The sequence below is a fragment of the Perognathus longimembris genome, chromosome 20, assembly GCF_023159225.1.
Source record: "Perognathus longimembris pacificus isolate PPM17 chromosome 20, ASM2315922v1, whole genome shotgun sequence".
Lineage (NCBI taxonomy): Eukaryota > Metazoa > Chordata > Mammalia > Rodentia > Heteromyidae > Perognathus > Perognathus longimembris.
Genome location: NC_063180.1, coordinates 7,964,266 through 7,987,631, shown reverse-complemented (window position 1 = coordinate 7,987,631; position 23,366 = coordinate 7,964,266).

Sequence of the window (23,366 nt, the reverse complement as noted above, 5' to 3'; positions counted from 1 at the left end):
ATTCTATCCGCTTGACTGATATATGAGTGTGTGTGTGTGTATATATATATATATATATACATACATATATACATATATATACATAGTAGAATCAGCTGAGTGTCAGCAGCTCACAGCTGTAATCCTAGATACTCAGGAGGCTGAAATCCGAGGATTGTGATTTGAAGCCAGTCTAGGCAAGAAAGTCCATGAAGTCTCTGTCTGACCTCTAACTAACCACCAAAAATAAAAGATGGAAGTGGAGCTGTGGCTCAAGTGGTAGAAAAAGAAGAAAAAGAGAAGGAAAGAAAGAGAGAGAGAGAGAGAGAGAGAGAGAGAGAGAGAGAGAGAGAGAAAGGAAGGCAGGAAGGAAGGGAGGGAAGAAGGGAGAGAGGGAGAGAGGGAGGGAGGGACAGAGGGAGGGAAGAGTTCATATGATTTACTACTAACCAAGATCAAAGATGTTGGTATAGGGCTGGGGATATAGCCTAGTGGCAAGAGTGCCTGCCTCGGATACACGAGGCCCTAGGTTCGATTCCCCAGCACCACATATACAGAAAATGGCCAGAAGCGGCACTGTGGCTCAAGTGGCAGAGTGCTAGCCTTGAACGGGAAGAAGCCAGGGACAGTGCTCAGGCCCTGAGTCCAAGGCCCAGGACTGGCCAAAAAAAAAAAAAAACAAAAGATGTTGGTATAAATGAGGTATTCTCTATAATATTAAAAGACATCCTACTATTCTGGACTTCCTCAACATTTTAAAAGTGATATTTGTGTTTAATTAAATCTAATACCCTTCTAGCATCCAATGAAATTAGCACAAGTAATGTCACATTATGATATCTCACTGAGTATAAAATACATTATAATTTATAAACTTTTGATACATGAAAAATAAAATGTCCATTTTAGAACTGAAATAGATGTCCTAATACTAAGCCACAAATGATGGATCCTACTATAATGTGCTTTTTATTTTTTAACTTGGTTTGCCCAACTATTTTGGAACTCCAAACTTTATATTCACATGTGACCTAATGGTTTTCAGTATCCTATATTAACCAGGTGTTTATACTGATTGGCATGTCTCTAGTTCAACAGAATTAATCCATTAGCTTTTCTAGTTTTTTTCCTTCTTGGGATTTGTTTATATAGTATGAGAATATAGCCTTTGGGAGACTGAAGTTGAACATTGGTAAATTGCTTGTATCAGATACCTACTTAAGGAACAGTAGTTTAATGAATTATTTTCATGGCTATTGATCTCTTCTGATTTTCAATTTTTTTCAGTCCAAGTTGATCTTTCTTTTTTTTTTTTTTTTGAAATAGTATCACTTCAAGATTTTTATTTGTTGGCAAAGAAATGTACATAATATTTGCTTAATCTTTTAAACAAATGTCTGTGTCCTTTGATTTATTCCCATTTTATCCTTGTTTTACTTGTGTTCTTTTATTTATGTTTATGAGAATTTTGCCCTTTTTGGCAAAGAATAAGTTATTGTATTTACTTTTAGTATTTTCTTATTCATTATTCATCTTTTAATTTTTATTTCTTTCTTTCCTCTGGTTGGTTTACTTAAGTTGGATTTTAATAACTTCTGACATTGAGTATTAATTGGTTTGCTTTAATTTTGGTTATGTAATCACATTATTAATATATTATATTTCATTAGTATGAGACCATAAATTTACTTATGAAGCCAGCAGGCTGTATCATATTCATTTTGGTACATACTATCATTTTCATTATGTTCTAAAAAGGCTGTTGCTTTCTAAATAACCCATGTTAATGTCTTTTTTATCATGATTATCTAGAAAAATATGTGATTTTTAATTGCTAGCTAACTTAGGGTTTCTGTCATATATTTCTTGTTCTATGTTCTGCAACATTCCTCTTCCATTTTTAGTTTTAGTAGATATTAGAGATGAGCAATTCTTGCCTTTGAGAAAGTTTTGATTTATTTTGGCTTTTGAAGGGCTTACTCTATGTCTTTTTAGTGTGTTTGAAAAACAAAAGACATCTAATATATAAATGTAATGTATGAAACTATTACTATTTTAATTAATTTTGTTTTTAATTATATTATACAGGCCCAAAGTGTACTCATTTGTCTTGTTATTATTAGCTCTTACTCCTATAAGACAGTTATATATTTCAAGACTTGAATTGTCCCCTATTTCCAACTACTATGTAGACTTGTGGCTATGCCTAACTAGTCATTCATGATATTTCCTTCCAGTTTTTTTTGTTGTTTTTTTTGTTGTTGTTGTTGTTGTTGTTTTGGCCAGTCCTAGGCCGTGAACTCAGGGCCTGAGCACTGTCCCTGGCTTCTTTTTGTTCAAGGCTAGCACTCTGCCACTTGAGCCACAGCGCCACTTCTGGCCATTTTCTGCATATGTGGTGCTGAGGAATCGAACCCAGGGCCTCATGTATACGTGGCAAGCACTCTTGCCACTAGGCCATATTCCCAGCCCTCCTTCCAGTTTTGCAAGCAAATTGTTAAAAGTTATCTGACCATGATTGTGGCCATTCATCTATAAGTTCAATAAGTACAGAATGGTTAGAAGGGATCAAATAAAAGGTGAATGGAATCATCAAAATCTTTTCTTCATAGAGCTTAGTACTTGTGGGAAAGCTAGACATAAGTATTTAAGAAGCATTAAACAAATACATAACTCAGGCTAATGGCTATTACAATGAAGAAAAAGAGACTAATGAAGTACAAGATTTAGGGTGATGGGGATATCATTTTGGAAAGATGCTGAGTATTTCAGTGATGAGATGGAACCAATCATGACTAGATAGGGGGAAGAAATAACAGCTGGCACCCTCAAAGACAGGAAAAGAGCACAAGGCCAGAGTTCAATGGGCTGAGTAGATGACAGACAGCCTACAGCTCTGGCACAGCTTGTTGGTGCCATGTTGACCAAGAAAAACTCTGATCACTGAGAAGCAGTGATAAGGGCATGATTCAAGTGGTAGAGTACATGCTTAGAAAGTGCAAAGCTCAAAGTTCAAATCTTGGTACTGTGAAAAGAGTGAAATATAATTTCCATGCTTACCATAGTATAGCATTAAAAATAGCCAAAACACTGGTTTTGGTACCCTAGGAATTGTATGTAAGTTTATTGGAACTAGGGAAGGGAATGTGAATATCAAAATGGAGAGACAAAAAGTAAAAGGACAACCAATGCAACAGCAATAATTACAAGACAATATGCTATAAACCAACTGTACAACTTGGGGAGGGCTGGGGAGGGGGTAAAGTTGGAGAAAAATGAGGGAGGAAGTAACAAGCTCGATAAGAAATGTACTTACTGCCTATGTGTGAAACTGTAACCCCTCTGTTATTTTGACAATAAATAAATTAACTAATTTAAAAAATATTTTAAATGTCTAAAAAAATACAAAATGTCAGCAGTAAAACCTCAAAGCATATAAAGAAATAAGGAAAAGGTATTAGTAGAAAAATTCTTGAGGAAATCCAGAGATATAAAACAGTTTACACAAAAAGAATTTAAAACTCTTGTAAATAGTCCCAGGTAACTAAATGAAAACATGGCTGAAGAACTAAAGAAAATCAGAAAAATCTGTGTGGATTAGAAGAAAATCTCTGTATAGAATTGTGGAAAAAAAAAAACAAAACAAATACAGATTCCAGAATTGAAAAGTACAAAAAAAGAAATTAAAATTTGAGTAGATGCTTTCAAAACAATATTTAAGCAACCAGAAGATAAAAAATCAGCAAACTGGAAGACAAGAAGACTAAAATTACCTATAAATGGAAAACAAAATAAAGAAAATGAACATGTCTTATGGGACAACCATCAAATGTGTTAACGTATAGGTTCTGAAAGAGAAGAAATAGAGGCAGTAAATAAATAAATAATGATCAATAAATAATAAATAATGATGGATAACTTACCATTTCAATGAAATCTGTGAATATACACATCTGAGAACTTTTACAAACTCTAAGGAAAATAAACATAAGGTGATTCAAAATCAGTTATAAACTATTAAGGAACAAAGAGAATGTCTTGAAGGGAGAAAAAGGAAAATCAGTGCTAAAGAGATAAGGGCAACAGTTAGTTTCTCATCTGTTAAGACCGAAAGGAAATGGAAGTGCTGAAAGAAAAGCTATTAAAAGAATTCTGCAGCTAGGAAAACCATCCTTTCAAAATGAAGGAGTGATAAGAAATGTAAGTTTAAAACAGCCACCATGTAGTGTGGTAACTATAGTCAATAAAGTGTTATATTCCTAAAAATTACCAGAAGATCAGATTTTAAGTGTCCTCACTACATCAGAACCTGGGACTCTGGGACCTTAACAGCCAGGCTACAGCATCTCCACACAGTAAAACTTCCACAGTGCCTGGACTGGCCAGCTCAGAAAAAAACATAGCATCTAGACCCAGCGATCTTCACAGAACCTCTGGTCAGCCCACAAGCAACCCCAGGATCAGTGAGTACCCTGTTGGGATGCCCTCTACACACAGGAGACCAGTGCAGATGGTGACCCAGACCCCTCTCTCCTACCCAAGAAGGAGCACCACAGTTGAAAAGAACAAAAGGCCAGAACACTTCCTCATTCCCCCAGCCCCACCGCATCAGTCATCTTCTAGCAGGAGACCACTGGTACTCATACTGGGTAGGCACGAGGACCCTGCCCCTACCTGTTTGTTTGTTTGTTTGTTTTTTTGGCCAGTCCTGGGGCTTGGACTCAGGGCCTGAGCACTGTCCCTGGCTTCTTTTTGCTCAAAGCTAGCACTCTGCCACTTGAGCCACAGTGCCACTTCTGGCCGTTTTATGTATATATGGTGCTGGGGAATCGAACCCAGGGCCTCATGTATACGTGGCAAGCACTCTTGCCACTAGGCCATATCCCCAGCCCCCCCTACCTGTTTGAAAAGAGCACAAATGAGCTCCTGCACACCTTCTGTAGCCCACCCTTTCCAAAGCCTCAAGCCCATCCTAGAGGCCTGAATCTTTCCAGACCATACCACAGACTGGACAGAGAACCTGCCAGCCAGCAAGGAGAATGCTTGCTGGGGGGATGAACTATTCTAGCTAGCCCCAGGCTAAGTATACGCACATAGCACATGCTGTTCCCAGGCCTAAGCATGGGCTAGTCCCAGAGTGTCCTCTCTGTCAGACATGAGCATGCCAAGGTGAGGCCATGGCCCTGACAATTCCTGAACCAAAACACATAAATCACAATGAAATATTACAAGATTCATGAACAATCAAGACAACAAACCAAATCCTAATTCAACAGCAAAAAGAGAGAGAGAAAGAACTATAGTCCAGTTTCTCTGATGAACACAGATGCAAAGCTCTTCAATAAAATATTAGTCAACAGAATCCAGAAACAAATCTTGAAAACCATACATTATGACCAATTAGTCTTTATCCCACAGATTCAAGGCTGGTTGAACTTGCATTACCATTAAATGTAATTCACCATGTCAACAGAGCAAAGGACAAAAACAAAATTATAGTCTCAATTAGATGCATAAAAATCCTTTGACAACATGTAGCATCTATTCATGTTAAAAGCTTTGGATAAACTAGAAATAGAAGGAACATTCCTTAAAAAAAAAACATATATAAATCCAACATCATAGTAAATGGGGAAAAACTAAAAACATTTCCCCTTAAATCAAGAACAGAGCAATGATGTCCACTCTCTCCACTCCTCTTCAATATAGTTCTGGAATTTTTTTTTTTTTTTTGGCCAGTCCTGGGCCTTGAACTCAGGGCCTGAGCACTGTCCCTGGCTTCTTCCCGCTCAAGACTAGCACTCTGCCACTTGAGCCACAGCGCCGCTTCTGGCCGTTTTCTGTATATGTGGTGCTGGGGAATCGAACCTAGGGCCTCGTGTATCCGAGGCAGGCACTCTTGCCACTAGGCTATATCCCCAGCCCCTAGTTCTGGAATTCTTATCTAAAGCAATAAGGCAAGAAAAGGACATGAAATAAATTCACATAGGAAAAGAGTAAACTAAACTATCCCTATTTGCAGATGACATGATCTTATACATTAAGGACCTGAAAAAAAACTCCATCCCCAAACTCCGAGAGCTGATCAACCACTTTGGCAAAGTAGTAGGATACAAAATTAACCCACAAAAATAAATAGCCTTTCTGTATGTCAACAATGAGATAGTCTCAATAAACAAAAAAACTAGGAATAAACTTAACCAAAGGCATAAAGATCTTCATTGCAAAAACTATAAAAATCTGAAGAAATAAAAGGACATCAGGAAATGGAAAGCCCATCTGTGTTCATGAATATGTTGGATTAATATTGTTAAAATAGCCATCCTGCCAAAATTGATATACCAATTCAGTGCAATCCCAATCATTAAAATAGCCATCCTGCCAAAATTGATATACCAATTCAGTGCAATCCCAATTAAAATCCCAATGACATTCTTTACTGAGATAGAGAAAAGAATTTTAAAAAAAAAAACCATATGGAAAAACGAAAGACCTAAAATAGCCAAGGCAATTCTATAAAAGCAATACAGGTGGTATCACAATACTAGATTTCAAACTCTACTAGAATCATAATAGCAAAACTGCCTGGTATTGGTACAAAAAATAGATCTGAAAACAACATACTTATGGTCATCTGATATTTGACAAAGGAGCCAATGACGTACAGTGGGAAAAAATCATAGCCTCTTCAACAGGTGGTGTTGGGAAAACTGGGCAACCATAAGCAGAAAACTAAAAATAGATCCCTGCTTTGTCACCATGCAGTAATATCAATTCAAAGTGGGTCAAAGACCTCAACATTAGACCTGAAACTCCAGAACTACTGCATGAGAGAGTAGAAGAAACATTAGAATTTATAGGTATAGGCAGGGATTTCTTGAATAGAGTCCCAGGGGTACAACAGGTAGAAGAGAGACTCAACAAGTAGGACTACATTAAAATAAAAAGTTTCTGCACAGCTAAGGACATAGTTACTAAATTAGAAAGATGGTCAACCAATTGGGGAAAGATCTTTACCAGCAATACATCAGACAAAGGCCTAATATCTAATATATATACAAGGAACTCAAGATACTAACTCCTCCCAAACTTAAGACACCAATTACTAAGTGGGCAAGGGAACTAAGAAGAGACTCAGAAGAAGAGGCAAGAATAGTAAGAAACACATGAGGAAATACTCATCATCCCTGACTGTAAAGGAAATGCAAACCAAAACAACCTTGAGCTTCTACCTCATCCCAGTTAGATTGGCCAACATTTTGAATTTGAACAAGTGCTGGCAGGGATGTAGGGGGAAAGGAACCCTATAGTACTGCTGGTGGGAATGTAAACTAGTACAACCACTCTGGAAAGCAGTCATGGTTCCTCAGAAAACTAAACACAGATCTTCCCTATGACCCAGCCATACCACTCCTAGGCATCTACCCTGAGCATTATGAACCAGGATATAATAAGCACACCTGCACACCCATGTTCATTGCCACCCAGATGCCCCACAAAAGATGAGTGCATTCAAAAAATGTGGTATCTACAATGGATGTTTTGCAGCCATTACAAAGAATAAAATAATGTCATTTGCAAGGAAATGCATGGAACTAGAACAAATCATGTTAAGTGAGGTAAGCCAAGATCAGAGAGACAAATGGCTCATGTTATTTCTTATATGTGGAAGTTAGATCTAAAACACACTGGGATATGACAAATATCCAAGATTCTAGATACTCATGTACAGTGAGACCAGAAAATGATAGCCTTGGGGGAGAATCACAGAGGTGAAATACCCAAATTCCTCTTCATCAGTATATGTGTACTGAAACGAACTCCAAAGATATGGAAACAAAGGACTTTTAATTTTTTTCTTTTTCTGATAATTCTGTATACTTTGCTCTATATGTTGTGTATTCACATGCATATCTATGGGTGGTGGTGGTCATCAGAGGAAAAAGTACAGCAGTGGAGCTTCCTGAATATGAATGAAAATGAACTACCCAACTCATGGGCACAGATGGGAGGAAGGGAATGGGAGAGAATGAGGGAACAGATAACACTGTGCAAAATGAAATGTACTTATTACCTGATGTGTGTAATGTAATCCTTCCGTATATCACCTCTATAATAACAACAAACTAAATTATTAATAAAATACGTGGACATGATACATTTAATAGGACTCTAAACTTTCATACAGGGAGACCAAAGGAGGATATCTTTAGGAGAGGATTGGAAGGGCTCAATAGCTATGTGCATGTGAGCATATAAAATGACATGTATGAGAATGAACTCCAAGGAATGGAAACAAGAGGATTTTTTAATCTTACTTTTTGTATTTTTTCTTCTATTTTTCCCCTTTGCTCAGTGTTTTTGATTACTGTACCTCTTATCTTGTGTGTAAGTTTATCTGATTTGGGGAGGTAAGGGGAAGCACAGAAATGGTGGGACAAAGGTGGGATGAACTAAGTAAACAGTGATACTCACTAGACACTATGTTGGAAATAAACTATACAACTTTTGGGAGAGGGGTCAGGAGGAAAAACTGGGAGCCAATGAGGGAGGGGTGACAATGCTCAAAAAGAAATGTATTCATTATGTAACTGTAACCTCTCTATACATCACCTTTACAATTTAAATTTAAATTTTTTTAATGTCTAGAATATCTAGACAGAAAGGTAATAAGGAAGGAAACAAAGACATATGTCATTGTAATACACCTAACTCTAACATGCTTGCAGAACACTCTTCCTCACTACAGAATATACACATTCCACTCACATAGTCATGAACATTCTCCATGACATACTATGGTTAAAGACACAAAACAAAGACCAATTAATTTAAAAAGACATTCATGAGAACTACCTCCTCTGACCACAATGGAATGAAGCCTAAGATCAATAAGAAGGAATACTGAAATATTCACAAGCATGTGAAAATTTAAAGTACTCAACCAATAGGTCAAAGAAGAAATTACTAGGAAACTAAGTTTGAAATGAAAATTCAACACATTAAAACATACGGGATGTAGTGAAAAGCAGTGCTGGGAGAAATCTGTGGTCATGAATGTCTACAATTCAAAAGAAAGATGTCAAACTGAGCATGGTAGTGCCTACTGTAATCCTCCCATTGTAGGCTGAAGCCAACCAATCATTCCAAGGCCAACCTAACTGACAAAGCAAGACTCTTTCAGAAATACAAACAAAAGAATTCTTAACCCAATAAGTTAACTTTACACTTTTAGGAACTTGAAAAAGAACAAACTAAACCAGAAGCCTGCCAAAGTAAATAAATAATAAAGTTTAGAGCAGTCTTAAATGAAAGAGAAAATGCAAACTAATAGACTCAACAAACCAAAACTTTCATATTTTTAAAGTATCATATATTGTAATGAAAGGAAGTTTGTTGAACTTATCAAAGAAAACCATATCCAACATTATAGTCAAGAGTAAAAGTCTAAGTGAAACCTTTCCCCAAGATTGGAAGCAAAACAAAGCAGCTCAAGCTCACCACTGCCATTAAGCACTGAACTCAAAGTCCTAAACAAAGAAAATGAACAAGAAAAGGAAATAAAAAGTGTCTAGATTTGATAAAGAAAGATCAAATGATCTCTCCTTTCAGATAAAATAATTCAAAATATGGAAAATTCCAAAGAAAGCATGCTTATGTGCACACATACATATACATACACTGCCAGAGCTAATAAACAAAACTGAACAGTCTGAAATATGTTATTTTTTCTATATACTAGAATGAACAAACTTTATAAAAGGTCCACTTGAAATACCATCCAAAAGATTAAAATTCATAGGATCTGAAAGGATATGTCCTGCCATCCCAGGGGACCATGCGGAAATAATCACAGACAGGAGAAGAAGGTTTATAAGGAGGTTTATTAGTGGGGCCATAGTTCAGCTTCTCTCTGGGGGTAAAGAGGAAGTAGGTAGGTAGTGAGTAGGAGTGGCTCATTAGGTATGGGTGGATCTGGGGGCTAATGGGAGGAGTTGAGGACCTGAGGCTGGGGAAATGCTAACAGGATTAATCTTAGCCAACGAGATAGAAGACTTGTAGACTGAAAATTTTTATAAATTATTGCTGAGAGAAATGTAAGATGATGTAAATAAATAAGAATGCCTAATGATTTCATAAATTGGAAGACCCCATAATAAGATGTCAAAAGATGTAGATTTAATACAATCCTTTTCAAGATCAGAGTCCATTTTTTTCAGAAATGTAAAAACTGATCATCAGATTTGTATGGAATTTCAAGAAGCCCTCATAGTCAAAACAACATTGAAAAAGAAAAATAAAGTTGAGAGAGTCACAATTCTTGATTTTCAAATTTCCAATAAAGTTACAGTAATAAAACTTATATAAAACTGGCTATATAGATGAATGGCATAGATTTGAAGATCAAAAACAAATCCAAACATCCACAATCACTTGATTTCCCACAGAGATGCCAAGATAGTTAAAGGAGAAAATAAGAAAGCTAATCAAGGATGCTGGAAGCCAGGTACTAATGGCTACTGCCAATGATAGAACTCAGTTGGAAATCAACCCAGACAGAAAAGTCTGCGAAACTCCATCTTCAAAATAATCAGCAAAAATCTAGGCTAGAGTATTGTTCAGTGTTAAAGGACTAGCCCTGAGCAAGCAAGGCAAGCAACCACTTGGCCAAGTTCAAACCCTAGTACCAGAAAAGAAAAACAAACAAACAAAAGCAATAACAATAAAAAGATGGTGCTGGAACACCTGAGCATTGGCAAATTGGCTCATACTGGATCCTAGTTTTCTTTTGTTTCTTGATGATTATCTGTAAGTAGTCAGTTCACTTCAAATTCATGTAACTTATATATGTAGGTTTTGTCTTACTATACTGAGGTAGTCAGCCAATAATAAACTGCATCCCCAAATGAACTGGGTAGAAGAGTTCAGCTCCTACTCTGTTTTCCTGGCATGAGGATGATCTTTGTTAACTGTTTCATACAGCAGGAGTGCTTGCTTGGGATTGGTTAGTATTGAACCTACTTACAAACTCAAAATAGTTTCAAATGTTCATCTATTAGAAGAAAATATCATAAATACATATTATGACTTCAGATTTGTCCGTGATTCTTAGATTTCACAACAAAAGCACATGCAACAAGAAAAGTAGATAGATTGAGCTTCATAAAAATGTAAAAAGTATGCAATCAACAGACTGAAAGGCAATATAGAACACAAGTATTTTCCGTTTTTACATTTATATATTTATATGCATAAATATATGGTAAAAGGTTGATATTCAGATTACATATAATCATTGCATTCACTGACCAAAAAACAAACAATTCAATTTAAAAATGAACAAAGACTTGAGTACACATTTCTTCATATGGTCATCCAGTACACAAGAAACATACCCAATATTTTTTATATTATTGGTCATTAAGGAAATGCAAATCAAAACTGGAGCGATGTATCACTTCACATTTTCTAGGATGTCGGTAAAAAAAAATGGAAGCAAAAATAACACATATTGGCAGAGGTTTGGGGAAATTTAAACTCTTGTGTAGTACTGGAAAAATACAAAATAGTGCTGCCACTATGGAGTAGAGCTTGGCAGTTTCTCAAAAACACATACAGATACTAAGCACTAGCATATGGATTGCAGTCACCACAGGACCCAGCAAATCTACTTTGAGAGTATATATCAAAGAGAAATGAATACACAGTCGGGTCCCCATGCCCACGGGATCTGTATCTGAGAATTCAACCACACACAGATAAAAAATACACAGTAAAAAAATTGTCTGCACTTAGCTTGTACAGAGGTTCTTTTTCTTGTCATTATTCCCCAAGTAAGACCACATAACAACTACATACATAGCCTTTACATTGTACATAACTGGCATTTACATTGTATTAGTTATCTACAGATGACTGGAGAGGATGTGTCTAGGTCATACTCAAATACATCATTTTGCATCAAGAATTTGAGCATCCTTGGATTTTTTGGAAAAGTAGAGGCCTGGAAGAGTTCTGGAACTAATCCTCCATGAGTACCAAGAGATGCCAGGTTATGTCCACACAGAAACTTCTACATAAGTGTTTATCATAGCCTCATTTATAATAGCCAAAGGGAAGAAACAACACCAATGTCCATTAATGAATCAGTAAATATACCAACTGTTATATATGTGTGTATGCAGTGGAATATTATCCACCTATTAAAGGAATGAAAGTATTAATAAAACTTCATCTCAAATGAGCACCAAAAATGCATGCAAACATTTTTGCTATGTAAAGCTAGATACATAGGCTACATAGTACATGATCCTTTTTATTTGAGACACTCTAAAATAGACAAATCCATGCAGACAGCAAGCATCTTAGTGGCTGAGGCTGGGGAGTAAAGTGGAGAGAGGCTATTCTATGAGCAGATATCTTTAGGAGATGAGGAAAGAAGCTTTATACCTTCAGATTTGGCAGTGAATTCTTAGACTCCATGAAAAAAGTATAAACAATATAACAAAAAGTCCATAAATTGGGATCAATAGAAATACAAATATGTAAGCTGGGCAACAATGGCTTACGCCTGTAATCCTAGCTACTCAGAGGCTGAGATCTGAGGATCACAGTTCAAAGCCAGCCCAGGCAGGAAATGCCGTGAGACTCTTATTTCCAATTAATCACCAGAAAATGGGAAGTGGCACTGTGGCTCAAGTGGTAGAATGCCAGCCTAGAGTAGAAGACTCAGGGACAGAGGAGAGAGTTCAAGCCCCATAACTGACAAAAAAAAAAAAAAGAAAATATTTTGGATGTCAAAGGGAATAAGATATAGAGCAGAAGGCAGCTAGCTAGCCAATATGATTCTTAATGATGCCTCATTGTACATGTACTAAATACCACTGTTCTGTGCTTTAAAATAGCTTATTGCATGATACATGAGTTTTACCTCCATTTTGCAACAACATACATGCAACCATCCAGGCACTGACGGGTCACACCTTTACTCCTAGGTCTCAGGAGGCTGAGATATGAGGACTGCAATTTGAAACTGGCCCAGGCAGGAAAATCTGTGAGACTTTTATCTCCAATTAATAAACAAAAAGTACAAAATAGAGTTGTGGCTCAAGTGATAGAGTGCTAGCCTTAGGCAAAAAAGTTAAAAGATAGTGCTCAGGTCTTGAGCTCAAACCCCAGGACCAACACACACACACACACACACACACACACACAGAATTTTGTATTTTACTCCTCTAATATATAAATATAAAATTAATGCATTATGTGTTTTTTTACCTGTTTGAAATGTATATATTACACACATATATACATTTGCATATATATAAGAAATATACATATTCCATACATAATGTATATACTTATGTGTGTATATATATATATATACATGTGTTCATAGAAACAGTGGAAGTGCCCACAGCAATTACAAGACATATATATGTATATATGTACATATGTATATGTATACACATATATGTAATATATATTTCTCCATTGGTCACTGCTTATTTTCCTCTCAATTGTGGGAGAAAAAGAACTGTCTAGGTTGTCTTCAAGTAATTGCTTAACTCTTCTGCATCATCAATTTTATTTTTTCTTCAGTGATGATTAACTTCAATTCAGTATTTCATTTCTTTACCATCCTCATTGCCATCCTTTTAGACTCTCCTCCATGTTTTGTTCCTGTTTTATGGAAACAAAGAATTCATGCATCCTTCAGAGAACTTTAAGAAGCTTCTTGATGTTTCAGTACACATCTCTTGTTACATTGTCTTCTTAAATGTCTCATGTTGACTATTCACTCCTTTCTGATCTTAAAGATTGGGAGAGGCACATCCAGACTTGGTGTTTGCCAGTAGGTCTGGTCTCTACAGCTTTCAGATTTGCCCCACTTGCTGACACACTTTGTCTTAGTAAAACCCTTTCCTAGATCTATAACTAGCAGGCAGATAATCTCATACTCCAGGGTCCAACAGATACTCCAACAGGACCCCCTACTGCAGAGGCCTCCAGTCCCCTGGCTCATGGAGACTGAAATGATGAAGTACCCCAAATTAGCTCCAGCATACAATGCTCCTGACTCCTCCTACCTGCAGAATGTTACTCACCAAGACTACATCTCCCGTGTACTAATAACGCACATCCATCATCCTCGTTTCCTTCCTTCTCTGCAGTTTTATTTGGAGTTTCTGCCTTCTAGGGAATGAAAAGGAGAATTATTGGGTGGGAGGGTAGAGGGAAGCACATTCTAAGAATCTCAAAAAGAAAAAAAAGCCAGAGAAGGCTGGCATTTTGCTGGTGGGTTACAGTTCTGATTGCTCACATCAGATTCCTCTTTGAGGGCTGGAGCCTGTGTGGCCTTGACTGTTAAATATTTGAATATCACCTCTGGGTAGTGAGACACATTAAACAGGAGTCTGAGCTCACTTTGTTTTCATTGGCAAAGCTTATGTTGGCCCCCAAATATGGTTCTCATTTTCATTTTATAGGTCTTGTAATCGCTGTGGGCATTTCCACTGGTTCTATTAACGCATTAACCATCACCTTGGCTGTTAGTATGGTTCATTCATTCTCCAAATGCTATTTATGAAACAACTACTTGCCAAATATTGTACTGGGTTCTGAAGATACAGTTTTAAGGCACAAATACATGACTGTTTCCATAGATTGGCCTTCTCCTGTCTTCATTGTTGGAATGCAGGGAACTTTCCAGAACTGTTCTGTAGAAATCATTTTCAACTAGAAAATGATAATGCTCTTATGAGAATCACAAGCAAAGCAGCTTAGAAAAAGAAGTGGGTAAATTGGGACTGGAAATCAGACAGTATAAGATCTTATCCTGTAGGGGATGGCTATCCCTTTAAGACCTGGGACTGTGTGGCTATTATCCACTTCTACCTTCTTCCAGGTCTGAAACTGAAAGAGGCAGTCAAACCAGCCCTGCCTCTCGTCTGTGAGCATGTGTGCCACCATGGCGCCGGCTGAGCCAAGAGGCAAGTCCTGGGGAGACTGTAATCTCCCCCCTCTGTGGGAAGTTCTGTGACATCACCGTGATGGACAGTTCATTAGCCAATCATTAATACCCAGTTAGTCCCTCCTCTTCCTGCCGCTATTACTGTTATATAAAACCCCTCCCCTGAATAAAACTTTGGGAAGCTCCTGAAGCTGACTCCAAGGTGTTCATGCGTACCCATCCTCTCTGGTAAGTATGAGGGGGGGCGGGGGAGGGCATTCTCGCAGCCACACGCAACTGAGGTTATCCATGGCCCTCACTCCCGCATTACTTCCTACTGGCCAGAGGATATGCATTGAGAGCGAAGGGGAAACACATAAGGGGATAAAAGGCTTGGTGTCTCCACAAAGGAGACATGGAAATTTAGCCAGGCAACTGTCGCCCGAAACGTGGGGCAGGAAGCCCATGGGAAGCAAAGTCCGGAGCTATTGGTAGCCCACGGGAATTTGGAGCATGTTTTCTGGGGCGTGTGGTTCCCCCATCGGGCAGCAAAGAGATGGGGCAGACTCGATCGTGCTCCAAAAGACCGGATTGGACTTTTGGGACATTCAGGCCAAGGGCCGAGGGATTTCTGCTGCCTGGGGGGATGGACGTTTGTGCAAGTCCCGGGTGCACAGATTCCTAAGTCTCCCGGCGCCGGGCGGGGTGGGGCGGGGCGGCTTCCCTCGTCTCGAGGGAGGTGCGGCAGAGGAGCACAAAAGGCGGTGGCGGCAGCAGCAGCGTGTGGAACAGTTGCTGCCGTCCAGGCTGGGGACCCCCCCGCACCCCCCCCCCGGGATTTCCAGGTCCAGATTTGCGAGTGGCTTAGGGTATGGCGGGTGCAGAGGTGACGAGGTGCGTGGGGCCCCTAGAGCAGCTTGCCCTTGCACCGGCTGCTCCCCCTCTTTCCGCTTCTGAGGCCCGGTGGCAGCGGCGGCAGTGGCTGCCCTGGAGCATGGGGTTTGGGGGCTGGAACTGCCTTTGCGCAGGCTCCCTCTCCCTTTTTCCGCTTCTGAGGCCTGGCGGCGGCGGCGTGAAGCATGGCGGCTTCGCGCACACAGTTTTAGGGCTGGCGTGTCACCCTCCCTACCTCTAATGTCTTCCCCAAATTTACTGGATTGGACTATAATACCTGTTGACTAAAAGAGACAGGGGCTTAGATTTTTGTTATCAATGCTTGCTAAGTCGGGATGGCCTCCTCCTGCCCCCACCCCTGCTGGTGGGCATGTTGGATTCCTCGAGGCTGGGTGGGGACTTGGAGGTGGGGAGGCTCCTGGCAACTTCACAACAAAGGCGTCCTGCTGTGAGCTTGCTGTCTGTGTCCTCTTCGTTTAGTTCTGTGTTAAACTTTCCCTTGCAGCTTGTAGGTGGAGTTACAGCAAGAAAAAGCCCCAGGTCTCTAACCCAAACGGACTGTTTGGGGGGCAAGCAAAGGGTTCTAATACAGCAATGAGTAATTTGACTGGATTTTCTAAAACTACCCCTTCAGAGATAATAGAAATTGGAAGAGTTTTTCTTGATGGGTGGAAAGTTTGTTTGTCTGATGTGATTTGGTTCCTGTGCTACTCTTGCAGTTTGGAGATTTTGAAAAGGCAAGATGCTGAGACCAAATCTCTTATGTTTATAAATTTTGGCAAACACGGTTAAAAGTACTTTTGTCACAATTGTTTTGGATATCAGTCTAAGATTTCAGGTACTAAATTTTATGTGTATACTGTGATGTAATAAGTAAGACTCCTAACTATCTTAAGTTACATATAATCAGGCAAGTATTTTAAAGTATGTATAATAAACTAGTAGGATAAAAGTAAATTCTCATTAACCCTATATGAAGAAAAAAATGGCAAAGCAAGCTAATGTTTCTCACTAATTTATTGGAAAGCTAAATGGATAAGTGTTTCTAAATTTGTAATTGTAATTCCTGCATTAAGAAAAAAATTGTCATTTGAGTTCAGTCTTTTGGATGCAAATAAGGCTGAGGCAAAGGCTTAAATTACATTCCTAGATAAAAATTTAAATGACCAGAGTGCTAACATTTTGCCAGGTCAAAGACATCATAGCTCTATTGGAGGCCATAGAATTACCTTGGGATTTTGTGACTAGGGAAATATCTTAAAGTCATCACCCTGCTTGAACTAAAAGGGCATCAGCCTACAAAAGCCAGAGAATACTCAGAGTAAGCAACCAGGGAATACTGGGAGACTTCAAATGTCTTAAACAGTCTGTGTAGAATCTTTCAGGATGTGTGACAGCCTGTCCAGAGGACTCTCTGAGATCTTACTACAGGCTTACCCAGATATAACCCATCTCTCCTGCTGGCCTGCTAATTTGGGATGGAAGACACAGCCGCTGCTGATCCACTGAAGTTGAGACTGTCCTGACCTTTTGCCCTCCTAATTATTATTCATTTGTGCTTTTTTCCACCTTCCAGTAAGATCAAATGGTATGATTTAAATTGATGGCACATAGATCTCATTCAGTCTGCTGTTCCCTAATTGTTACAGCAAAACTTTGGCAAGTATTTGTTGGTCAATTCTCGACAAGTTACAGTTTAAACTCTATTCCTAATGCTCTCCTCATTGCTTTAATTGGATATAAAAAGGGCTCTTATGGCCAGAACTCCTCAGATTGCAGTTCAAAGCCAGCCCGGGCAAAAGAAAATCTCTCTAAAACTCCATCTCTCAATTAACCAGCAAAGAGCCAGACTGGAAACTTGGCTCAAGAGAACCAGAAAAATGCTGAAAGCGGCTCTGTGGCTCAAGTGGTAGAGCACTAGCCTCAAACAGAAGTACTCAGGGACAGTGCTCAGGCCCTGAGTTCAAACCCCGTGAATGCTGATGGGAGCATGTTATTCCAGCAACAAGCGCCTTAACTCTTGGGACTCAGCCAGTCCAGGAAACAAGGATATGGAGAGGAGTAAGAGGAGACTGATGTCATATCCTAAACAGAGTCGCCTTGTCTCACCCTTTCAAAACTAATCAGAGCCGGGAGATCAGGAGGAATAGTTACCTGTCCATTTTCCTTTTTCCTGCCAGTTATATATATGCATGTGTATTTATTTTAGCCTCTGACTGGCTACTCCAAACTGAACCACTAGCACTAAACACTTCCTTCAGTTATTCCTCCTTCCTTGTAATTGGCCACAATTGGGTTTATGTTCTGAATGGAACTTTTCTGGCTTATGCACAGGATATGTTCTATGTCATTCATGTTAACTAGCTCTGTAAACTTGTCAGTCTTTTGCTTGATCTTTTCAAAAGTCTTTTAACAGAATAAGACCTCTCACTGAGGTCATCACCTGGGAACTTGCAGTTCAAGGCCATCATCCTTCTACACTGCTGTGCCCAAGCTACAGGGGCTGGCCAGAGGAGACCATGGCGCCCTCTGGCCCTGATGACCATTCTCGGGGTAATGATGAGGACTCTTACCAACCACACTGGACGGTACCAGGCCATATGGCAAATCAGAGGCCCCTCACCACTTCGCCCCCTTTCAGCAGGAAGTAGTTCCAGAAGAAATGACCTTCGCCCATACTCCCAGCCTGGTGCCCTCCTGTGTCATTTTTTAAAAAACAAAAAGGGGGGACAGCCCCCATGACCAGTTAAGGACAGCTATGCTTACATTAAATATCTTAAATTTACACACAAAAAAAGAAATTTTAAATATTCCCAAAACAGTGTGGGAAGGAGCATTGTATGTGCCTTTTCCGATTGGGAAACTAAGCCCAGAGCACTCACTCTGGAGAAATGTCTTCTTGTTCTCTCTAGGAAAACAAGGACCATGCTAGATTTCTTCTGCTCTTCCATGGGAATATGGGAAGCCTGCCTGTTGTACAACAGCGGTAGACGACACCAGAGGCAGCCAGCTTCCCTTCCCTGCTTGCTTTCTAGACTCTTCCTTGAGCGTCTTTTGTGGCGCGATGTTTTGCTGTGGCAATAATGCCTGTGGCTTTGCACAGGGACTGAAATGGGGAATTGCAATGTTTCCCTTTTGCCTTCACCCTGCTGCTGAGTTTAGGGGTTCCCATTGGAGGGAAATAGGAGTTGAGGGTTCTAACACCTTGCTTCAATGTTTTTGATAAAATGTTTAAAAGAGTAGGCGCAAGGGTTTAGTGCCTTGCTTCAATGTTTTTGATAAAATGTTTAAAAAGTAGGCTCAAGGGTTTAGTGCCTTGCCTTCAATGTTTATGAGAAATATGTTTAAAAAAATAGGCATTAGGATATCGTATCTCACCTCAATGCATATAAAAAAATGTTTCACTAACCACGTGTGTTAAGTTATCAGCTGCTGTGGACTACCAGAGTCGCCATAGTTTAAACCTGCTTTTGCCTCACTGCCAGAAGAGGGGAACAATGCCTGCATTATCTTTAGTGGCACAGAAACTGGCTAAGGACTCCAATTTCTCCGGACTGAGCCAAATGGGTGGCCCCTTCACTTACCACTTCTTTTTGTGGAAGAGGCCCCACATATATCTTATGCCAGCATTTGCCTCATGCCTACATATGCCATATGTTTACAGCATCTCCTGCTAATTTAAAAAAAAAAAAAAAAAGGAAGAGATGTAGGGGATGGCGGTACCTTTAAGACCTGGGACTGTGTGGCTATTATTCACTCCTACCTCCTTCTGGGTCCAAAACTGGAAGAGGAAACCAAACCAGCCCCGCCTCTCGTCTGTGAGCATGTGTGCCACAATGGCGCCAGCTGAGCCAAGAGGCCGGACCTGGGGGGGCTGTAATCTCCCCCTTCTGAGGGAAGTTCTGTGACATCACTGTGATGGACAGTTCATTAGCCAATCGTTAATACCCAGTTACTCCCTCCTCTTCCTGCCGCCATTACTGTTATATAAACCCCTCCCCTGAATAAAACTTTGGGAAGCTCCTGAAGCTGACTCCGAGGTGTCCATGCGTACCCGTCCTCCTGGAGAGTATGGGAGGGGCGGGGAGGGCATTCTCGCATCCACACGAAACGGAGGTTATCTGTGGCCCTCACTCCTGCATTACTTCCTACTGGCCAGAGGATATGCATTGAGAGCGAAAGGGGAACACATAAGGGGATAAAAGGCTTGGCATCTCCACAAAGGAGACGTGGAAATTTAGCCCGGCATTATCCTTGTCTGGCCACTGATATTTGAGGAACTTGTGTAAGAAGACACTTAACCCTTCCACGTCTCACTTTTGGTGTGTGCCTTGCCTAGTTTTACCAGATTCTTTCCAAATTAAAACATTCTATGTCCTTCCATAAATTCTGTGTTCTCCAGATAAATGTTTTTTCCATTAATGTAAGTAGGTGTCTCAGAAGCCATTTTTTATCAGTGGGTTTCAAGCCTTCTGTTTATCAATACAGTAGTCCAATTCTCCTGGCCCTCTATACCATTCCTAATAAGCAATGTACCAACCATATGTGTAACACATGGGGCCTGTCCAAAGGCCATGAAAGATACATAAATTACATGAGCGAAAGATGCAAAACACATGTTGACACATCTCAAATCCATATGTACATTTTGGTTACGGTTTAAAGGTACTTAATTTTGAGGGTTATTAAAAATCAGTTCAAGGTACTTCTATAGAAATGCCTTTAAGATGGGGTTCATGAGCTCCTTATACAAAAACAATGAAGTTGTCTAAATTTCTGTGAGGTAGTCTTGGATATAGAAATCTTTATAAGTTGGTCATACAAGTAGGATCTCACAACTTGTAGCATCTACAGTGACAATAAGAAGATACAGTGACAATAAGAAGACTGAACTAAGAGAATATCAAACTAGTTAATGTATATGAAGGGTCAGCAGTCACCTATGAACCCACAATGGAAAAATACATCTGGGTGAAATGCTTTGCCCATCAGCCCTAGTTTGAAGCCCTCTGTCTAAGGACACTGCATGTCTGTCCACAAGAGTAGGTTTATATCCTTCCTGCTGTAGACTGGTGTCTCCTCATTCCTTGGACCCCTGCCCAGGTACCACTTCCTCTGAAGCCACAACTCATCTTTCCAAACTGATGGGGCACTCTTCCTTCCACACTCTTCCCTTTTCCAAGACTCATTCTATGTCTATTGTCCCATCTGCCAGACTAAGTAACATTTGTTTTTCATAATGAGTAATCATTGTTGAGGAGTAATTGAATAATAAAAGTGTTTTCCTATGATCTTTGGAATTTCTGTGTCTGACATGTTTGCTAATGAGTCTTTGAGTCAATGGATGTTTGTTAACACTGAATGTCAGATTCAATTGGATCTTTGACCTTAGAGGTTCAACAGGAACAACTGAAGTCAATACTTTGTAGCAGAAATAAACCTTTAGTTTTGTGAATTTTCCATCATGAAAAAACAAAAGTTCTATTAAAAATGAAAAAACTATATTCAATCAAGAAAAATATAGGGCTGGGGATATAGCCTAGTGGCAAGAGTGCCTGCCTCGGATACACGAGGCCCTAGGTTCGATTCCCCAGCACCACATATACAGAAAATGGCCAGAAGCGGCACTGTGGCTCAAGTGGCAGAGTGCTAGCCTTGAGAGGGAAGAAGCCAGGGACAGTGCTCAGGCCCTGAGTCCAAGGCCCAGGACTGGCCAAAAAAAAAAAAAAAAAAAAGAAAAATATACTGGGGCTGGGGATATAGCCTAGTGGCAAGAGTGCCTGCCTCAGATACACGAGGCCCTAGGTTCGATTCCCCAGCACCACATATACAGAAAACGGCCAGAAGCGGCGCTGTGGCTCAAGTGGCAGAGTGCTAGCCTTGAGCGGGAAGAAGCCAGGGACAGTGCTCAGGCCCTGAGTCCAAGGCCCAGGACTGGCCAAAAAAAAGAAAAAATAAAAATATACTGATTTACTATCACAAGGTTTCACACCATCATGCATGTAGGAGAATTCAGAAGGAAAAAATTATTAGGGGCTACCATCAAACTGCTTCCTTATGAACTGAGTTGGTAAGATAGCTTTAAGTTCATAATACAGAGGATGCTGTAACACTTCCTTTATATGAAGAATATTCATAGATATCTGTGGAGAAATACCTAAGAGAAATATGGACCAAGATCTGACCAATTGATTGCGACCAGTTACCAGCAATGCCAAGAAGCCAGTGAAGCTTCACTAGTTGTTGGCATCCATTTACTTGTAAACAGCAAAGCCACATGGTGGTTAGTGGCCACAGGAGGCTATTCAGCACTATAAGTGTGGCTAGCCTAGAGGGATATGCTGTGAGTTTCAAATGCATACCTAGTTTCAAAAACTTACTTCATTCAGAAGAAGCAGAATCTATGAAATCTCATTTTTTAAGTATTCATTTATACATTAAAATGTTGAAATAACAGCACTATGTTTTGTGTATGTAGACAGGAAGTTCTGGAGTATGATGTTGGGATGGTGCAAAATTAATACACTCAATAGAAATCATACACCCATCTTAAATCTTTATCTTTTTCTAGGATCTCAATATGCAATGCAATATTTCCTTTTGGCCGCCATCACCATAGCTCCAAGTCAGCCCCACGATCATGAAGGGTATCTCTGATACTACACAGTGTGCTATACTCCTGAGACAGGATGTGCAGTAAACTAGGTGTCTCTAATACATTGCCCACTTACTTATTTTCAACTTGTCAGGATGTAACCTCATTGTAAGTAAAGGAACATCTATATCAGGTAAAATTAAATTTATCAAGATTAAATTTACTTGTTTCTTTATATATAATGTGGCTACTAGAAAATTCTGGGTTATGTATTTGCCCCATCTTATATTTCAGAAGGAAAGTTTGTCCTTACAAACCCATCATAATCCCATACATCCCAGTCATCATTCCATCTACTTAGAAATCTCTGGTCTTGGAAGTAGCTATCAAGAAGCTCTTGAATAACCAATAGCACAAAGTCTGGAAGCACCTGCTTTAATGGGGAACTGACAAACATTTACAAAGGTAAGAGGCTTTTTAAGAAGCTTTGTCCAAGAGCCCATTCAGTGGACACCATGTCAACATCCACGGGTGCCTGTAGCTTCTTTCTGTTCTGGCTGGATTTCCCCTCTCATGGCTGAGAGGAAATTATAAGGTAGGGATTGATGTTTTCTATAAACCCATACTGCTATATATAAGTAGCCCAAGGCAAGGGCAGTCAACTCAAATGTCCTGGGCCTTGGACTCAGGGCCTGAGCACTGTCCCTGGCTTCCTTTGTGCTCAAGGCTAGCACTCTGCCACTTGAGCCAAAGCGCCACTCCTGGCCATTTTCTGTATATGTGGTGCTGGGGAATCGAACTCAGGGCCTCATGTATACGAGGCAAGCTCTCTTGCCACTAGGCCATATCCCCAGCCCCCCTGGCTTCTTTTTGCTCAAGGCTAGCTCTCTGCCACTTGACCCACAGTGCCACTTCTGGCCATTTTCTGTATATGTGGTGCTGGGG